This window comes from Gossypium hirsutum, chromosome D08 (genome assembly GCF_007990345.1).
Source record: "Gossypium hirsutum isolate 1008001.06 chromosome D08, Gossypium_hirsutum_v2.1, whole genome shotgun sequence".
Taxonomy (NCBI): Eukaryota; Viridiplantae; Streptophyta; class Magnoliopsida; order Malvales; family Malvaceae; genus Gossypium; species Gossypium hirsutum.
In genome coordinates, this window is record NC_053444.1 from 59,957,217 (window position 1) to 59,979,337 (window position 22,121).

At 34.5% G+C, this 22,121-nt stretch overlaps 1 pseudogene; it reads left to right on the top strand.

Annotated features, from left to right (window-relative positions):
- The first annotated feature begins 124 nt into the window (after positions 1 to 124).
- On the top strand, positions 125 to 1,966 carry LOC107930003 (geraniol 8-hydroxylase-like; annotated as a pseudogene).
- Positions 1,967 to 22,121: the final 20,155 nt, after the last annotated feature.

Here is a 22,121-nt window from a genome sequence, read left to right on the forward strand (position 1 = left end):
GCTACAATAGATCTCAAATTTTAGGGTGGTGAAGCCTCTGTGCAGTTGGTTACTAGCATTTTGAGCCTGTGCCATTTGACAATGAAAGCCTTTTAAATTTGCGTAACGTAATATAAATTGCTATAAAATTATTGCCTCATTCAAAACAAAGAATTGGTATTCCTTATATACGGGAAGAGGTACTTTCTATTGTGTATAACAGCAAGCAATTAATATGGATTTCTTGAGTTGCTTAGTGTACTTTGTTTTTTACTTGATCTTGTTTCAAGCTTTCCATTTGATCACAAGAAGGAAATTGGGAAGAACCCACAAGCTTCCGCCCGGTCCACCAACAATTCCAATCTTCGGGAACCTCTTTCAGCTTGGTGATGAACCCCATAGGGCCCTTGCCAAACTTGCCAACATTCATGGGGACATCATGACTTTGAAACTTGGCCAAACAACTACGCTAGTTCTTTCGTCTGCAGCCATGGCCAAAGAAATCCTCCAAACGCACGATGCCATATCTTGTAACCGAACCGTTCCAGGTGCCCTTCGTGCCCTTCAACACCACGAAACCGGATTGCCTTGGATGCCTGTTTCAACCACATGGAGAAATCTTAGGAAAATCTGCAATTTGCACATTTTCGCTAGTCACAAACTTGACGCTAACCAACACTTGCGGCGTAGCAAAATAGAACAACTCCTTGCTGATGTTCGTGATAGTTCACGCGTAGGGGAAGCGATCGAGATATCCACAGTTGTTTTCAAAAGTACGCTTAATCTTTTGTCCAATACTATTTTCTCTATCGATTTAGCAGACTCTTTCGATAGTGCTCTGGAATACCAAAAAATTGTGCTAGGTGTCAGGGAAGAGTTAGGAAAACCCAATTTTGGTGATTATTTCCCTACTCTTCTTGATAATCTTGACTTGCAAGGAATAAGGAGGCGGATGTCGATTCATTTTGGGAAGTTGATGAATATTTTCGATAAACTGATCGATGAGCGGTTGGAGTTGAAAAAGATGGATGATTATATATCAACTAATGATTTATTGGATATTCTTCTCCAACACAGTGAACAAGATAACAACGAAGAGCTCGACAGAAATTTGATAAAGCATTTGATTCTGGTTTTAACTTCATCTCCTTTCTGTCTTTTATTATTTAAGTTCATAACTTGGTAATAAGAAATTGTTTTGAAACAGGATTTGTTGATAGCGGGGACGAATAGTACTTCCAGTACTTTGGAGTGGGCAATGGAAGAATTATTCCATAACCCAAAAGCTTTAAGGAAAGCTCGAAGAGAACTGCAACAAGTAATTGGCGAAGGGAACCTAGTGGAGGAATCCCACGTTACTTGTTTACCTTATTTGCAAGCAGTTGTTAAGGAAACGATGAGATTGCATCCTCCAATTCCTTTGTTACTTCCTCGAAAAGCTCAAGAAGATATTGAGATTCATAATTTCGTGGTTCCAAAGGGTGCACGACTGTTGATCAACGCATGGGCTATAGGTAGAGATCCTAATTTTTGGGAGGAACCTGACTTGTTTCTTCCAGAGAGGTTCATAAGATCAACAATTGATGTTAAAGGAAGGGACTTTGGACTCATTCCATTTGGGAGTGGACGACGAATTTGCCCTGGATTGCCACTAGCCATGAGAATGTTGCACTTAACGTTGGGTACACTTATTTATTCATTCGACTGGAACTTGAAGATGGAGTTACACTTAAAAGTTTAAACATGGATGATACATGTAATCTTGTTCTAGAGAAAGCTTGACGATTAAGAGTTATCTCACGTTCAATTTAACAATATTGTGTTGGATTGAAGAGAAATAATTGGAACATAGAGAATAAGCTTTAAGATAGCAATAATGTAACACCCCAAACCCGGCCCAGACGTTAAGGTCGAATCTGGCGATTTCACATGGAAAGGGATTTGAAGACAAGATTGTTGAGTTTAAAAACCGTTACAGTAAGTTAGCTTTTATTTAATTCGAAAAAAATAGTTAATTTGCTTTAAAACTTGTCTCTTAGCGGAAGCTTTTGTAACCAATTAATTTAGAGAAAATCGTTTCTATTTACGAAAAAACTTAGTTTTTAGAAAAAAAAACTATGTTTGGTGGAGTTACAGTTTTTAAAAAAATTCATAAAAAATAATATAAAGTCTCAAATTTAAAACTAACCAGTCCATAGTCCAAAAGATGCATCAAAAACCCCCAAATAAGTAATAAATTCTAGGCATTAACAGAAAACAGTCTAAAATTTATGTTTGGCCACCGTCGAGTCCTTCGCTGCACCGACCCGTCAAGTCTAGGGATTACCTGTACATATTAAATAGGGAAAGGGTGAGTTTTCGCAAACTCAGTGTGTAATCCCCACAGAAAACATGCATACAGATAATTAACAGAATTCAGTTAGATACGGTCTGGGGCCTATGCCCATCACATAATCAGTTTGGGCCTTGGCCCATTTAGATACAGTCTCAGAAAAACATTAGGGCCTTGGCCCATATCAGATACAGAATACAGATACAGTAAGTCAGAATCCTACCCACCAGCCTCTACACACCATCTCCGTCCAAACACACCATGTCGGGATTAAATCAACTCACTCATCCCTACACACCATGCTGTACCGAAATGCGGCACATAATCAGAAGGTTGCAGCTGAGCTGCCAGATAACAGACTTAATAGCCTTTCAAACACTTCCTCCAAATATCATCAACCCACCCTGATACAATGCAACATACAAAATATGTCATGCCATTGTGCAATTAATAGTACATACATTCAGATATCATAAGTCATGCTCAGTATAGAAATCAAACAAACAAATCACACATATAGGGGTCTAAGTAAAGCTTACCGACCCTACAGTAGGTCCACAGTCGACTTGAGTGACCCGTGCAACCTTACAGAACTTTTCAGAAAAATGGGCTCACACGCCCATGTGGCCCACTCTATAACAGTCCCGTTTAGACCCTAGTCGGACAGTGGTTTCGGGACCACAAATTCAAGTCTAAAAAATATTTTAATATTATTTTCTGTTCTTATAATATGTGAATTGATATGTGTGAAATTTTCGTAATTTAATTTATTTGTTGGAGTGCTTAATTTGAAAAAAAAGGGCTAAATCACATAAAAGGTAAAAGAGGCATTCTATATGTTAAAGGTGTTTATTTGCTATGATTTGTTAAATAGGTCCTTATAATGTTATTAAACAATTAGTATCTTGAGTGGGCCATTATGGACATATTTTAGTTTATTATTATGTTTTATAATTAAGGTTAAAATAGTAAATAATAAAATAACATATAATAAAAGTATATGAAAAACAAAATAAGCTATGCATAGTTCATCCATAGCCGAAACATCAAAAAGAAAAGAAGAAAGAAAATAAACTTAAGTTCGGCACTTTGGAAGTTCAAATTAGGTATGTGCTTTACTCGGTTTTTGATAATTTTTACGTTTTTGAGATCGTTGCTTAATATATTACCTAGCCCATGTTTTAATTTTTGGAGTTGTTGATGAATTTGAAATTTTCCATTGTTGATAATGTGATAGAATTGTTGTTTGATGATGAAAAATAAATCTTTGATGTTTGATTTTCATGTTTAATTAAGTGATTTTTGATAAAAATCTAAATTAGGGATTTATTTGTGAAATTTGAAAATTTAGGGGCTTAAATGTGAAATAAATGAAAAATATAGGTTGCTATGGACTATAGGAAGATTCGGCTAAGACATAACTTTGATGAATTTTGTGTATTTTGTGATTTTTGGAAATAGGGACTAAATTGAAAAAATGTGAAATGTTAGGGCTAAAATTCAATTTTCCCATTTATGAGATTTTAAGTAAATTTGAATGAATATATGGTTAAATAAGTTAAATTTGTATTGAATTAGATCAAGAAAAGTAAAAATCGGATTTGGAACGAGGGAAATCAAAAGTGGTCGAGTAATCGTTCCGTTTAGTTCGTCTTTGTCTGAGGTAAGTTTACAAGCAAATAGACATTGTAAATTTTAAATAAATATTAGTTATATATTGCTGAAATGAAATATGCAAATATATATATGGTAGATGAATGTGTATATGTTTGAGAAGTAGAAATGGATGTGAATGTGATTTGTTGATATTTAGCACTGAGTGTGCGAAACTAAAACGATGATGTATGAATAACGGGCACTAAGTGTGCGATATCGAGACCAATTTGGTTTAATGCGAGGGCACTAATTGTGAGATTTCATTATGGCATTCAGCTAATTATTGAGCACTAATGGTGCAGATCCAATAAATGATAAAAAGGTGATCAAACGAGTTAATATATTGGGTTCTAAAGTGGTAAGTGTGATATATGTAAATACATGTTATTATAGGTATGTAATAAGTTAAATACTATATGATAACAAGGTAAGTTGGCTACTTGATTTGTGATACAAATTATATATGATGCAAATGAAAGTATACATGTGTACGAAAGTCTATATTTGGCCAAATGGTAAGTATATGTGATATCGTAATTGTATTTATATGCATTTGTATATGAATGAATGCATTCGGTAAAGAGTGTGTATGTGACTTGAAAGTGAAAAATAACTATGTTATTATTTACATGTGTATTCGGCCAAGTTGAATTTGATTCATAGTTACATGTTTGATATTTAAATTTTGCAAGATCGAATGTGTATATATGAATACGATAGCATTATTCGGTTTTGTTATATTGAATTATTAACGTCATTGAATTGTTTATTTGCTTATGACTTACTAAGCTGTGATAGCTTATAGTGTATTTGTGTTTGCCTCGATTTTATAAATTTTTGAAGCTAGTTACGGGCTCAGGGATCGTCAACGAAGTCAATCACACTATCGTCCGTTTATCAATACTTATAAAAGTTAAACTTAAAACCTATGGCATGTATAGGCTATACTACCCTTTTTAATATATTTTGAGTGATGTGTATATATGTAATAAGCCATGCGAAAAGGGCTTGTTTGTTTTGTTGTGTATAGTTTCATACTTTGATCAAATATTATGATTGAAGATTTGGCTATGTTTCGTAAATGGTTGAGACTAATATAAAATGCTTTGACTTGATTTATTATATATGAGAATGAGTTGCTAATTTAATATGTTATATAAAGAAAAAGTGTTGTTATGTTTTGGAAGATATCGTGTTTTGATAATTATGCATATTGGTTGTGATAGACAAGTAAAGTTGATTGATATGATATGATATAAGTGTGAGCTATTTTTGAGATCATGGATGGATATATCTTTATATTCAGTAATTGAGATTGAATTTGGATTATCTTTTGCTATGTGAAAGTTGTACAATGATTTGCCATGAATATATGGTAGTTGGAATTGGTAATTTGCATAATGAGTTTTGTTTATGGAACTGGTATTATAAATGACCTTTGATACATTGGGGAATAAATATTACTAGCATATATATATATAGGATCGGCTTTAGTATGTTATGCATGGAAATGTTTGAGTATTGTTGAATTTGACATTGGTTAAAGCATAAGTTTTAAGCATAATTGTATTCGGCTAAAGCTTGAGAATTTGACCATATGAATAGTAACTTTAGTTATTTGATGAATAAATACCTACAAGCGATTTTGATAAATGGTTTTGAGTATTTGATTAATAATGATTGAATATACTATGAAGGTATACAAATGCTTATGACATATTCGGCCTAATATATATATAATTGTTTGTATTTACAAAGGTTTTATATTATGTGCATGTTATAACATAATGGTTACATGTAAAATATGTAAATTTTTAAATGTGAGTTTTATATACATAAATATATCATTGTTGTTTATAATTGGTTGGTTTAAGAGTTTGAACATGTGTATATCTATGATCGTTCGAAATTAAGTCTAGTTCGGTAATTCCTCGTAACCCTATTCTGACGACGGTTACGGGTTAAGAGTGTTACATTTGATTGGTATTAGAGCTACGGTTTAGTCGATTCTCGAACTAACGTAGCGCGTATGAGTCTAGTTATACATGCCATTTTTTACTGCAATAGTGTGATGATTACTGACATTTACAAATGTTTTTTCGTATAGTAAATGGATCCCGATAGAGTCGTAGAAGATGATGTGGAAAGTTGTGCACCTGCTCCCATTCAAGGGGCAGTGCAGTCTGATTCTAGACTTTCTGCAAGTAACCAAGAGGGAGAGGCTAAACAAGCCTTCTTCCAAATGATGAACGAGTGGTTCACGGAGTTCGTTCGTACGAAACCGGCTGCTCAATGACCTCCACCCCCGCCTAATCCCCTTCAGACTTCTGTTGTAGCTCCTGTTATGAATCCGATTTCGACGAATAAGCCTCATGTCGATAAAATTCAAAAATATAAGGCCGAAGAGTTCAGGGCCACCAATGATGATGATGCTGAGAGAGCCGAATTTTTGCTCGAGAATACCATCCGAGTATTCGATGAAATATCTTGTACTCCCGACGAATGTGTTAAATGTGTCATTTCTTTGTTGAGAGATGCAACCAATCAATGGTGGAAAACTCTGATTTCTATTGTTCTGAAAGAGCGAATTACCTGAGATTTCTTTCAATCTGAATTCTAGAAGAAATACATTAGCCAGAGATTTATTTATCAAAAGAGAAAAGATTTTCATGAGCTTAAACAGGGCCGTATGTCCGTAATGGAATATGAGAGAGAATTTGTTTGCTTGAGCAGGTATGCACGAGAATGTGTATCCACAGAAGAAATAATGTGCAAAAGATTTGAAGATGGTTTAAATAAAGATATTCGTCTGCTAGTCGGGATTTTAGAGATCAAAGAGTTTGTTGTGCTTTTTGATCGAGCATGCAAAGCCGAGGAACTCGGTAAAGAGAAAAGAAGAGCTGATTCTGAAGCTAGAAATGTAAGAAAGAGATCTTCGAGTAAACCATTTTAGTCTGCATCAAAGAAATTCCGAGATGATTATAGCCATTCAAAGGCTAATGTGGGACATTCGAGATCGTGCTAGATTGCATTCGAGCTTCAAAGCTCCTACTACTTCAATTGCAAGTGTTGGAAATGTTCGCTCTGATCGACCTGAGTGTCGACAGTGTGGAAGACGGCATGTTGGTGAATGCTGGGGCAAGTTTAACAACAGAGTTTTGTTACAAATGTGGTTCACGAGATTATTTCATTCGGGATTGTCCAGAGCTAGTTAAGAAACATAATGTTCAGAGTGTGAGGTGAGTTAAGAGTGGTACTCAGAGAGGGACTACGGACACAGCAGTTGGATCTGAGGCTTGCGCACCTGCCAGAGCATATGCTATTCGCGCTCGCGAGGAGGCTTCATCCCGAAATGTTATTAATGGTATATTCACTCTCTATGATATTACTATTGTTGCATTGATTGATCCCAGATTGACTCATTCTTATGTATGTGAGACTTTAGTATCCAGTAAGACTTTGCCTGTAGAGTCTACTGAGTTTGTAATTAAAGTATTGAACCCCTTGGGCCGGTGTGTCTTGGTTGATAAAGTATGCAAGAATTATTCGTTGATGATTCGAGATTTATGTTTTTCAGCTGATTTGATGTTGTTACCATTCGATGAATTTGATATAATTCTGAGTATGGATTGACTAACTTTGCACGATGCTATTGTGAATTGCAAACGGAAAACTATTGATTTGAGATGCAAGAATGGCGAGATAATCCAAATTGAGTCCAGTGATCTGAACGGGTTTCCATTAGTGATATCTGCAATGAAAGCTCTGAATTATGTGAAAATGCGAAGCCTATTTTGCTTATGTGATCGATTCGAATGTGATAGATAAGAAATTAGAATCAGTGCCTGTTGTTTATGAGTTTCCTAATATGTTTCCGAAAGAGTTACCGGGTTTGCCGCCGATCCGAGAGGTTGAGTTTGGTATTTAATTAGTGCCTGGGACAATTCTGATTTCAATAGCTCCGTATAGAATAGCTCCGACAGAATTGAAAGAGTTAAAGTCTCAGTTACAAGAATTGAAAAATAGAGGGTTTGCTAGAGCTAGTTTCTCGCATTGGGGTGCTCCAATTTTGTTTGTGAGAAAGAAATATGGCATGATGAGAATGTGTATTGATTATCATCAGTTGAACAAAGTGACTATAAAGAACAAATATCCCCTGCCTAGGATTAACGACTTATTTGATCAGTTGAAAGGGGCTACCGTATTTTAAAAGATTGATTTGAGATCAGGCTACTATCAGTTGCGAGTTAGAGATTCAGATATACCGAAGACTGCTTTTAGAACACAGTACGGTCATTATGAATTTTTAGTTATGCCTTTTGGTTTGACTAACGCTCCTGCGGTATTTATGGATTTAACGAATCGTATTTTCAGATCGTATTTAGACAAATTCGTTGTTGTGTTCATTGACGACATTCTAATCTATTCTGGTGATGAGACGGAGCATATTAAACATTTGAGAACCGTGTTACAGACTTTGAGAGATAAACAGTTATATGCTAAATTCAGCAAATGTGAATTCTGGCTTCGAAAAGTTAGATTTCTGGGTCACATCGTTTCAGCGAAAGGCATCAGAGTTGATCTGAGCAAGATATCTACAATTATGGATTGGAAACCACCGAAAAATGTATTTGAGATCAAAAGTTTCCTGGGATTAACGAGATACTACCGGAGATTTGTAAAAGGATTCTTGATGATTGCAGTACTGTTAACTCGATTACTTCAAAAAGATGTGAAATTCGAGTGGATTGATAAGTGTCAACAGAGTTTCGAATAGTTAAAAGCATTGTTAATAGAGGCACCGATTTTAGTTCAACCTGAAATGGGTAAAGAGTTTGTGATCTTCAGCGATGCATCGTTAAACAGACTGGGTTGTATATTGATGCAAGACAGAAAAGTTATAGCTTATGCTTCCTGACAGTTGAAACCACACGAGAAGAATTACCCGACACATGATCTTGAATTAGCTACAATAGTTTTCGCATTAAAAATTTGGCGACACTATTTGTACGGTGAGAAATGCCGAATATTTACAGATTATAAGAGCCTGAAGTATTTGATGTCACAAAGAGATTTGAATTTACGGCAACGGAGATGGCTTGAGTTACTGAAAGATTACGAGTTTGTAATTGATTATCATCTAGAAAAAGCTAATGTTATAGCTGACGCTTTGAGTCGAAAGTCCCTATTTGCTTTGCGGGCAATGAACACTCAAATGATATTATGTGATGACGGATCTATTCTAGCTGAATTAAAAGCTAGACTGATATTTCTGCAACAAATTTGCGAGGCTCAAAAAAATGACAGAGAGTTGCAAGCTAGACGAAACCAATGTGAGTCTAATTCTGATTCTGAATTTAGTATTGAAACTGATGATTGTTTAATTTTCCAGAATAGAATTTGCATACCTAAAGATACCGAACTAATTCAGAAAGTTTTGAGTGAAGCACACAGTAGTCGCTTTTCTGTTCATCCGGGTAGCACTAAAATGTATAATGACTTGAAACAGTTATACTGGTGGTCCGAAATGAGACGAGATATCTCAGAATTTGTTTTGAAATGTCTAATTTGTCAGCAAGTCAAAGCCGAACATCAAGTACCATCTGGGTTACTACAGCCAATCATGATTCCAGAGTGGAAATAGGAAAGAATCACGATGGATTTTGTATTAGGTTTGCCTCTATCACCGAGTAAGAAAGATACGGTCTGGATTGTGATTGATAGACTAACAAAGTTAGCCCATTTTATTCCGATACGCACTGATTATTCGCTTGATAAGCTCGCTGAGTTGTACATCTCTCAGGTTGTAAGATTGCACGGAGTACCTATTTCTATTGTTTCGGATAGAGATCCAAGGTTCACATCGTGGTTTTAGAAGAAATTGCAAGATGCATTAGGTACGAAATTACACTTCAGTACTATTTTTCACCCTCATACGAATGGTCAATTCGAGCGAGTAATTCAGATACTCGAGGATATGTTAAGATGTTGCATTCTTGAGTTTGAAGGTACGTAGGAGCGATACTTGCCACTAATTGAATTTGCGTATAATAATAGCTTTCAATCAAGTATCAAAATGACACCTTACGAGGCTTTGTATGGACGAAAATGTTGAACACCTTTGTACTGGACTGAGCTTAGTGAGAATAAGTTACACAGGGTTGATTTGATCAAAGAAACGGAACGGAAAGTAAAAGTGATTCGTGAAAGTTTAAAAGCAGCAGCAGATCGTCAGAAATAGTCAAATATTGAGTTTTAGATTGGGGATAAAGTGTTTTTAAAAGTATCTCCGTGGAAGAAAACACTTCAATTTGGTCGTAAAGACAAATTAAGTCCGAGGTTCATCAGGCCGTATGATATATTGAGCGTATCGGGCCGGTTGCTTACAGATTGTTGTTGCCGCCTGAATTAGAAAAGATTCATAATGTATTTCGTGTATCAATGCTTCGTCGATATCGATCTGATCCCTCACATATAATTTCACCGTCTGAAATTGAAATTAAGCCCGATATGTCATACAAAGAAGAGCCAATCCGGATTATGGATCGTGAGGTTAAGAAATTGAGGAATAAGAAAATTTATTTAGTGAAAGTCTTGTGGCATCGTCACGGTGTTGAAGAGGCTACGTGGGAGCCCGAAAATGCTATGAGACAGCAATATCTGAACCTATTCAATGTTAAGATTTTCGGGGACGAAAATTCCTATTGGGGGAGAGTTGTAACAGCCCTGTTTAGACCCTAGTCGGACAGTGGTTTCGAGACCAAAAATTCGAGTCTAAAAAATATTTTAGTATTATTTTCTATGCTTATAATATGTGACTTGATATGTGTGAAATTTTCGTAATTTAATTTATCGGTTTGAGTGCTTAATTTGGAAAAAAAGGGCTAAATCGCATAAAAAGTTGTAATACCCAATTTTAGCCCGGGCTCGCATATGGAAACATAATTTTTGAGGATATGCAATCTTAGATATGATATGCAACCCTAGATATGATATGCAATCTTAGATATGATATGCAATATTAGATATGATATATAATCTTAGAATATATGATTTTGTAATCTTAGAGATTTAATTTATAGATACCCTTTAATCTCAGCCGTTGATGCAATTGATTTGTACCGTTGGATTTGGGAAGGCTCAACTATAAATAGAGGCCTCTCCCTTCATTGTAAAAAAAAAAAGAAGAAAAAGTAGGAGGAATAAAAAAAGAGAACGATTGGCAGTTTTTTTAAGGTGGTTTACTATTTTTCGTTCAATTAGTTTTTACTTATTTACGATTTAAAAAAAAAAAAGAGAAGGTGATACCACTGCGAATTTTATTTATTTATTTTTATTTAGCCCCTCCGCCTTTTAATGTTTTTGTAATTAAGTTTTTTTATTTTTTTAATTTACCCTTTTGTTTATTTTAAATTCCAATTTGGTCCATTTGAACGGCGCCGTTTTAGAGGAGAAGGGAAAATTTCCCTTCCAGCCCCTCTACGTAATTCACGCGTTCAAATTAGTCCTTTTACTTTTATTTATTTGCGGATTTACCCCAGATTTTTTAATTGCAATTTAATTTAGTTTTTTTATGTTCTTTTTATTTATTTTATTAATTAATAGTGTAATTATTATTTTTATTTCCATTTTTTTAAAAATCTATATATGTATATTTTTATGAACATACTTATTTTTTTTCAGCTAATATTTTTCTCATATTTATATATATATGTATATGTATATATACGTATATTTATTTTTTTAAATTAATTTTGATAATGTACTCATTATTTATTTATTTTTTATCTATGTATATTCCTTTTATATGTACATGTATATATATATTTTTTTAAACGAATATTTTCCTATATTTTTTTATGAATATTTTCATATTTATATGTATATATTTATGTTTTTAAGTGATTAAATACTCACCTTTTTTTTCTTTATTAAAATATACTTATTTTTTATTATTTTATATATGTATGTATAATTATTATTTTTCCTTTATTTTCATAAGTATATTATGTGTTGTATTTATATATAAATTCTATAACCTAAAATTTTATTTTTAAATTATATGTATATTTTTAATCTTCATAATTTCCATGTGTACATCTTTTGATCCTTATTTATTTGTTTGCTATCCCATCCATTGTATAATTGTGTTTACATTTAATATTTTGCATGTCATGGATTACCTTTTTTATTTCGTTTATTCATTTGCTTATATTATTTTTTTATGTCGATGATGTATTTATTATTGTTATTATTATAGCATTTGTATGTATAAAATCACATTACATCATTTTTTTACTCAAATTTAAAGATAGAATTTTTTTTAAATTGAGCCCTAACGTATTGGGTTCCGATTTTCTTTGTTAAATCCGACAATCGAGCATTTCTCTTCAATCAAAAAATAAAAACTCATTATTGGGAATTCAACACGTTGTGTCCTAACGTATTGGATGTAACGCATTGATTTCTCGAAATGAAGATTTTTTAAAAATAATAAAGGAAATATTCCGAGTTTGGGATTTTAAAGGAATTGTGCCCTAACGTATTGGGTGTGATTTCTTAAATCTTGGATAAGTGGATGTTCTTTTAAAGTAAAGGAAATATTCCGAGTTTGGGATTCTAGAGGAATCGTGCCCTAACGTATTGGGTGTGATTTCTTAAATCTTGGATAAGTGGATGTTCTTTTAAAGTTTTATTGTACAAGTAATTTGGCCCAATTCATTTTGGGGAAAATTAGAATGTTGTGCCCTAACGCATTGGGTGTGGTATCTTCTTTCTCTGAAATAATAAGGGTCTTAATACGTAGCCTTTTAAGTTTTGCTAAGGATTACGTTTTTTTCCAAATTCTCGACCTTAAGACATTAATTAATTAACTAGGTACCAATTTTTGGGCGTAATGAGGGTGCTAATCCTTCCTCATATGTAACCGACTCTCGGACCCGTTTTTCTAAAATTCGTAGACCAAAGCCATTTTTTAGGTGATCTAATCACACCTCAATAAAAGATTGGTGGCGACTCCCAATTTTCATTTTTTAAAGTCGACAACCTTAAAACATTTGTTTTTTTAAAAAAAAAGTTTCGATAGCTTGGCGACTCCACTGGGGAAATTTTTTTTAAAAAAGAAGAGAGTCGAGCCACAAAGTTGATTAATTTTTGTCTTACGGTCGAGAAAAATATTTTTTTTAAAAAAATCATAACATCCTTTCGCATTCATTATCTTATTCCTTAAATATTGTTTGCATTATACATTTCATGAGTTGAACATTTTTACCCTTTTAAGTGGGAGTGAGAAGCTATGCCTTCGTGAGGTTTTCACCTCCGTGTAGGGTAGTGGACTGCTTCCGGGATACATCCGTACCTATGTCTTCGTGAGATTTTCATCTCCATGCAGCTATAGGGAAATGTATTCGCCTGAACCGAACTTGATCTATATGAGCCTATAATGGGTGAGGATGGAGGAATCTGCTGGTTCGGGTACCTTTACCCTAGAAGCCAAACTTCATATAATAAACCTTAGAAATCCACCCTAGGTAGAACTATACTGAACCCTAGTAGACATCTGATTAGGTGTTTTACTGTTTCTTGATTATATTTTATAATATTATATGACACTGACCTTTTATGTTTTATTTTGTTTGCATGACATGGCATTTCATTTCATCATAAAAGGCGTCAGTTCAGATTCGGTTGCTAGATAGAAAGCTTGACATGGAAAAAGGGTTTCTTGATAAAGTGGAGGACAATGCGGCTGTCCGAACTTGGTCTGAAACAACGCAGCAAGAAAAGGGTGATAGCCTGGCCGATGGGTATGTATCGGAATTATGGGATTTTACTCGCACCAGTGTAACTCAAAACAATTTGCAGGAGTTGAAAGAAATTTGGAATCAAAGGAATAATGAGGCTAGGCAGTTATTTTACGACAATTATGGGGACTTGCCTTATTTGCTTGATGTGAAGATAGACAAACATTTGTTTTGAGCCCTCGCCCAGTTTTGGAATCCTGCTTACAGTTGCTTCACATTTGGGAATGTCGATTTGGTACCTACGATAGAAAAATATGTGGCTTTACTCTGATGTTCAAAGTTTCAAGTGGATAGAGTTTACTCGAGAGCGGTAAATGTGCTAACCTTTTCAAAGAAGCTAATAGGTATAATAGGGATGAGTGAGTAGTGGGTCGCTGCACGAGTTAAGCAAAAGAGGGACAACAAGTGCATTCCTTGGAAGAGCTAAAAATGGTGCTGCAAAATTGTGAGATCCAGATCAAGCACTTGAACGCAAACGAAAGTAGTAATAATGAACTGCTCCACCACTTTCAGAGTCAAGTTAGAAGCAGAGATCATCTTATGAAGGAAGCTGTGGTCTAGATTCGAGAGTAGCTGATTACATACAGATTTTAGCAGTACATGCTGACATGCTGAGTATGAAGTATGAATTAGAATCGGATCGGGGGCAAGAATTAGTTTTGTTACTTAGGAAGAGCAGAGTTCTGGGTACTAGGGTAAAGTCTTATTTGTAATTCGCTTTATGTAAATTAATTTGATTTCTAGTAAGATTTTCTTATATGGAATTGAATCAAAATTGACGTCTTTTTGCATTCATGCATTACATTACTTCATATGCATTTAAAAACATTAAAATATTCTAATTAATTTACATCATTCCTCAGTTAATCTGGAAACCAACCAATCAACCGAACACCATTATAGTACCCGAGCAAAGTCAAGAGGCATGGACCAAAGCTTGGAGAGAATAGAGCAAATGCAAATACAGATGCAAGAGCAATTGACTGAATTTCAACAAGAAATGAGGAATCAGATGCTAGAATTCGAAATAAATATGAGCCAGCTAACCCAGTTATTGGGTAAAGGGAAAAGCCTAGTGGCTCACTTTGGGGATAATAATGAGGACCCTATATATTCTCCAGATTTTACCTTGATAAGTGTCCAGGCCCAACCAGACACATGTCCACAAGAGGCACTCTTTACTATCAGATCCCGACAATATCTGACTGGTACATCGACAGCAGTATATCGCCTGACAAACTCAAAATCCAATCCTGTTGCTCTGGACAATTCATCAAAAATAAAACAGGTGAAGGTAGAGCACCCAGATACTATAAAAGCCTCAAGGAAGAAAGGGAATAAGGGGAAAAATGAAGGCAGATATAACAAGGGTCACTCAAGACCAATCGCTGTGGGCCGGTTAAAGACAGAAACCACCAGCCATCAGGTTCCTTTAAAGCAAGAATCATATGTGAAGCCAGGTACTGAAAAGCTCCAGTTCACGCCAATTTCAATGTCGTACAAGGAGCTGTATCAAAGCTTATTCAATGCGCATGTTGTTGCTCCTTTACATGTGAAACCTCCACAGCCCCCATATCCCAAATGGTACGACATAGGTGCACAATGCGATTATCATGCAGGAATTACGGGGCACTCAATAGACAATTGCATTACCTTCAAAAAGCTAGTTGAAAAATTCATCAACATGGGTATTGTCAAGTTGGATGACTCATCTAATGCAGGAAATTCGCTACCCAATCATGATTGATAATGGTATAAATGCAATATATGAAGAGTGTTGAGAAGTGTTCACATACGGAGTCACAATTGAAAAGGGACCTTGTTAGATGTCTGCCCTTATAAAATTTGGGAGTGTTCTAAGTAATTGGATTGCGGAAGAAATCTCTGTAGTCTTTAGAGCTTGTTTAGAGTAATGTTCAGAACATTCTTGTTGCTTTTAGCCTAAAAATGATAGGAATTCCTTTGTGAAATAGGCTCATGTCTGAACATCATTATTCTAATAACATACATCTTTGCATTTGAGCCAATATTTTTTCATTCTTTGCGAGTAATTATTCTTTCATTCTTTTGGATTTTCTTCCATATCATTCTTTCGTTCATAATTATATTGTATAAATAATCATTCGTAAATTCACACATTCTTTTGTATATTCTTTTGCAATTACTATGGGTCCTCAGATATCAATGACATGAGTGACGCTGCTACTGACTCAGAATCTCCTTCTGAGCGAGACATGTGTTTAGAGGGTTCTCATAACTTTGAAGAAGTCATAGATGGTAGCCTATTTCTGGACCTATTAAGGATGGTAGAACAAGTCGGAAAATGGATCTCACCCTACAAAGAATTATCAGGGTACATGACTTCTCCTTATGTGGGGCATGGAGGTCATTTGGTCGATCTCGCCAAAAGAGTCTAACGGTCATCAATTCATCTTTGTGATCGTCAATTACTTTACTAAATGTGTGGAAGCTGCTTCGTATGTCAATTCTTGAAGAATCATATGGAACGCCAAAAGGATCATATCTGACAATGTACTAAATTTGAACAACAGCACAATATCAAAAGTTTACAGTCTGTTCACGATTAATGCCATATTGCCCAAAGAAAAGATGGCAAAAAAAAAACTACTCTGCTGGGGCAATGACTTTTTCTTGGGCCCATCGTGGTTTTGCCTATTGAAAACAAGATTCTGTCACTCTGAGTTTTTAGATCTAATTGAAGAGGAATGTTCAAAGTTATCCATCATGGTCAAATGCGCCAAAAAAAAATGATGCGAGCTTACAAAAAAAGGTTCGCCCTAAAGAACTCCTGGAGAGGGACCTGGTATTGAAGGGGATCTTTCCCATACAAAAAGAATTTTATCCAAGATGGGAAGGGCCTTATGTTGAAGGCCTTATCTGAAAAAGTGTTGATTTTGATCAGAAGGGATAACAAGGACGTGCCTAATCCTATGAGTTCAGATTCAATCAAAATTGTTTCAAAAAAAAAAGGAGTAGGAGGAATAAAAAAAGAGAATGATTGGCAGTTTTTTAAGGTGGTTTACTATTTTTCGTTCGATTATTTTTTACTTATTTACGATTTTAAAAAAAAAAGAGAAGGTGATACCACTGCGAATTTTATTATTTATTTTTATTTAGCCCCTCCGCCTTTTAATGTTTTTGTAATTAAGTTTTTTTATTTTTTTAATTTACCCTTTTGTTTATTTTAAATTCCAATTTGGTCCATTTGAACGGCGCCGTTTTAGAGGAGAAGGGAAAATTTCCCTTCCAGCCCCTCTACGCAATTCACGCGTTCAAATTAGTCCTTTTACTTTTATTTATTTGCGGATTTACCCCAGATTTTTTAATTGCAATTCAATTTAGTTTTTTTTTATGTTCTTTTTATTTATTTTATTAATTAATAGTGTAATTATTATTTTTATTTCCATTTTTTTAAAATCTATATATGTATATTTTTATGAACATACTTATTTTTTTTTCAGCTAATATTTTTCTCATATTTATATATATATGTATATGTATATATACGTATATTTATTTTTTTAAATTAATTTTGATAATGTACTCATTATTTATTTATTTTTTATCTATGTATATTCCTTTTATATGTACATGTATATATATATATTTTTTAAACGAATATTTTCCTATATTTTTTTATGAATATTTTCATATTTATATGTATATATTTACGTTTTTAAGTGATTAAATACTCACCTTTTTTTTCTTTATTAAAATATACTTATTTTTATTATTATTTTATATATGTATGTATAATTATTATTTTTTCTTTATTTTCATAAGTATATTATGTGTTGTATTTATATATAAATTCTATAACTTAAAATTTTATTTTTAAATTATATGTATATTTTTAATCTTCATAATTTCCATGTGTACATCTTTTGATCCTTATTTATCTGTTTGCTATCACATCCATTGTATAATTGTGTTTACATTTAATATTTTGCATGTCATGGATTACCTTTTTTATTTCATTTATTCATTTGCTTATATTATTTTTTTATGTCGATGATGTATTTATTATTGTTATTATTATTATTATAGCATTTGTATGTATAAAATCACATTACATCATTTTTTTACTCAAATTTAAAGATAGAATTTTTTTTTAAATTGAGATAATGTTCGTATTTAGGATTTTCAAGGGAATTGAGCCCTAACGTATTGGGTTCCGATTTTCTTCGTTAAATTCGACAATCGAGCATTTCTCTTCAATCAAAAAATAAAAACTCATTATTGGGAATTAAACACGTTGTGTCCTAACATATTGGATGTGACGCATTGATTTCTCGAAATGAAGATTTTTTAAAAATAATAAAGGAAATATTCCGAGTTTGGGATTTTAAAGGAATTGTGCCCCAACGTATTGGGTGTGATTTCTTAAATCTTGGATAAGTGGATGTTCTTTTAAAGTAAATGAAATATCCCGAGTTTGGGATTCTAGAGGAATCGTGCCCTAACGTATTGGGTGTGATTTCTTAAATCTTGGATAAGTGGATGTTCTTTTAAAGTTTTATTGTACAAGTATTTTGGCCCAATTCATTTTGGGGAAAATTAGAATGCTGTGCCCTAACGCATTGGGTGTGGTATCTTCTTTCTCTAAAATAATAAGGGTCTTAATACGTAGCCTTTTAAGTTTTGCTAAGGATTACATTTTTTTCCAAATTCTCGACCTTAAGACATTAATTAATTAAATAGGTACCAATTTTTAGGCGTAATGAGGGTGCTAATCCTTCCTCATACGTAACCGACTCCCGGACTTGTTTTTCTAAAATTCGTAGACCAAAGCCGTTTTTTTAGGTGATCCAATCACACCTCAATAAAAGATTGGTGGCGACTCCCAATTTTCATTTTTTAAAGTCGACAACCTTAAAACATTTGTTTTTCAAAAAAATGGTTTCGATAGCTTGGCGACTCCACTGGGGACATTTTTTTTAAAAAAGAGAGTCGAGCCGCAAAGTTGATTAATTTTTGTCTTACGGTCGAGAAAAACATTTTTTTTAAAAAAAATTCATGACATCCTTTCGCATTCATTATCTTATTACTTAAATATTGTTTGCATTATACATTTCATGAGTTGAAAAATTTTACCCTTTTAAGTGGGAGTAAGAAGCTATGCCTTCGTGAGGTTTTCACCTCCGTGTAGGGTAGTTGATTGCTTTCGGGATACATCCGTACCTATGTCTTCGTGAGATTTTCATCTCCGTGTAGCCATAGGAAAATGTATTCCCCTGAACCGAACTCGATCCATATGAGCCTATAATGGGTGAGGGTTGAGGAATCTGCTGGTTCAGGTACCTTTACTCTAGAAGCCAAACCTCATATAATGAACCTTAAGAATCCACCCTAAGTAGAACTATACTAAACCCTAGTAGATATTCGAGTAGGAATTTTACTATTATATTCTATGTTTATCTGATATTGACTTTTCGTGTTTTATTTACATGTCATGGCATTTCATTTCATTATAAAAGAGGTGTTGATTCATGTTCAATTGCTAAATAGAGAGCTGGTCATAAGAAAATAGGTTTCTTGATAAAGTGGATGACAATATGGTTGTCCGAATATGGTCCAAGAACACATGATAAGAGAAGGATGATAATTTAATGGAGGACTATGGCTCCGTTGCCCAAGAATTCAAGATGACAAAGATTATTTGAGAACCGTTGAATCTTCTTAAAGAGAAGCCAACAAGCATCACGAGGATGAGCGAGCAACAAGTTGCGGCCCGGATCGCGCAAAAAGGAGATAGAAGAGATGTTTTTGAAGAGTTCGTGAGATTTATCTTAATGCTCGAATGAAGAAGAAGATCGAATGTCCTCGCCTATGAGGGTAAGGCCGTATAAATATTCATTTTATGTAAAGAGATTTATTTTCTAGTAAATTTCTTTAAATGGAATTGAATCAGAATCAACATCTCTTTATGCATTCATTGCATGCATTCACATTACATGATATCATATGCATTAAAGTCCACTAAAAGATTCTAATTGATATAAATCATTCCTCAGTTAATCTAGAAACCAACCAGCCTACTAAACACCGCTACGGTACTCGATTGAAAACTAAGGATATGGATCAAAGGATGGAAAGACTAGAACAATCCCAAAAGAAAATGCAGGAGCAACTTCAAAAGCAAATGAATGAGCAGCAAAAAATGATAGACAAAATGATAGAATCTCAAGGGAGTATGATGACTCAGTTAACTCAATGGTTTAACAAAGGAACTGATAAAGGAAAAGGCTCTGTGTTCAATAATGAAGAAGGAGACAATGAGGGACCTGCTTATCCTCCAGACATTACCCCCCAACAAGTTGAGATATACCCGCGTAGGTCTTCTGTTACCATTAATCCTCCGGGTGACGCTGCAACGCTATTGAATCTCCAAGCAGGATCAGGCTCTAACCCCGGAGCCAACTTTGTTAATCCTGCTACCCTTGATTTCGATGAGATGGTTAGAAAGGAGAAAATGAATGATGAATTGCCAAAACAGCTAGAGGAAAAGTACAAATGGTTGGAAGAGAAATTTAGAGCGATGGAATGTGTAGAAGGCTACTATGGGATGGATGCTAAAGAATTGAGTCTGGTTCCGGATTTAGTGCTCCCTTACAAATTCAAAATGCCAGAGTTTGAGAAATATAATGGAACCAGTAGCCCCCAAGCTCATATTACCATGTTCTGCAGATGAATGACCGGTTATTTCAATAATGGCCAACTCTTGATTCATTGCTTCTAAGATAGCCTCACAGGGGCAGCATCCAAGTGGTACAATCGATTAAACCGTACCCAGATTAATTCATGGAGAGATTTGGCACAGGCATTCATAAAGCAGTACAGTCATATGACAGATATGGTTCCTGATAGAATCACCTTACAGAATTTGGAAAAGAAATCAAATGAAAGCTTCAGGCAGTATGTACAGAGGTGGAGGGAGGTCGCCGTCCAAGTTCAGCCACCGCTCTTGGAAAGGGAAATGACAATGTTATTCATAAATACATTGAAAGCTTCGTTCATCACACATACGTTAGGGAGTGCGACAAAAAGCTTTTCTGACATAATCATGAATGGTGAAATGATTGAAAGTGCCATAAGGAGCGGAAATATTAATGCTGGAGGAAATAACAGAAGACAAGCCTCAAAAGAAAAGGGAAATGAGGTGAACAGCGTGAATACATATGGCAAATCGATTGCTAACCAACAGGGTTCATCAAGACAAGAATTAGGTGTGAAGCCAGGTATTGAAAAGCTCCAGTTCACGCCAATTCCAATGTCATACAAGGAGCTGTATCAAAGCTTATTCAATGCGCATGTTGTTGCTCCTTTACATGTGAAGCCTCCACAGCCCCCGTATCCCAAATGGTATGATGCAAGTGCACAATGTGATTATCATGCAGGAATTACAGGGCATTCTATAGAAAATTGCATTACTTTCAAAAAGCTAGTTGAAAAATTCATCAACATGGGTATTGTCAAGATAGATGGTTCATCTAGTACCCAGTCATGATTGAATATGAAGGGGTGTCGAGAAGTGTTCACGATGAAACAACTGAAGAAGAGACCTTGTCAGATTTTTGCCCTTATAGACTTGGGAGTGTTTTAAATAATTAGACTGCAAAAGAAGCCCCTGTAGTATTTAGAGATTACTCAGAGTAATGTTTAAAACACACTTGTTGCCTTCAGCCTAGAGGCAATAAGAATTCCTTTATGAAATAGGCTCATGTCTGAACGTTGTTATTCTAATAAAATACATCTTTGCATTCATTTTTTAAGCCAATATTCTTTCATTCTTTTCAAATAATTATACTTTCATTCTTTCGGATCTTCTTCCATATTATTCCATTCATTCATAATTGTACAAATGATTATTCATACATTCTTTTGTATATTCTTTGGTACCTATTATGGGTCCCCAGATATCAACGACATGAGTGATGATGTTACGGATTCAGAAGTTCCTTTTAGTGAGATCTGTGTTTAGAGGGATCTCATGACTTTAAAGATGGCATAGATTGTAGCCTATTTTCAGACTTGTTACAGATGATTGAACAGGAATGAAATCTTACCTCATGAGGAGACAATGGAGATTGTGACCTTAAGGGAACGTGCATAACCGAAGAAATGAAGCAGAACCTTGTTGAGTTACTTCAAAGAGTTCAAAGATGTCTTCATATGGTCATGCTTAGGTGTGCATTGACATTATAATCTGAACAACAATGCAATATCAAAAAAAAATTTACAGTATGTTCAAGATTAACATCATGACGATGCTTCTTGGATGTGGTCTGGATTTACCATGAAGTCAATTTTTCTCGTTGTTGGATTTCATA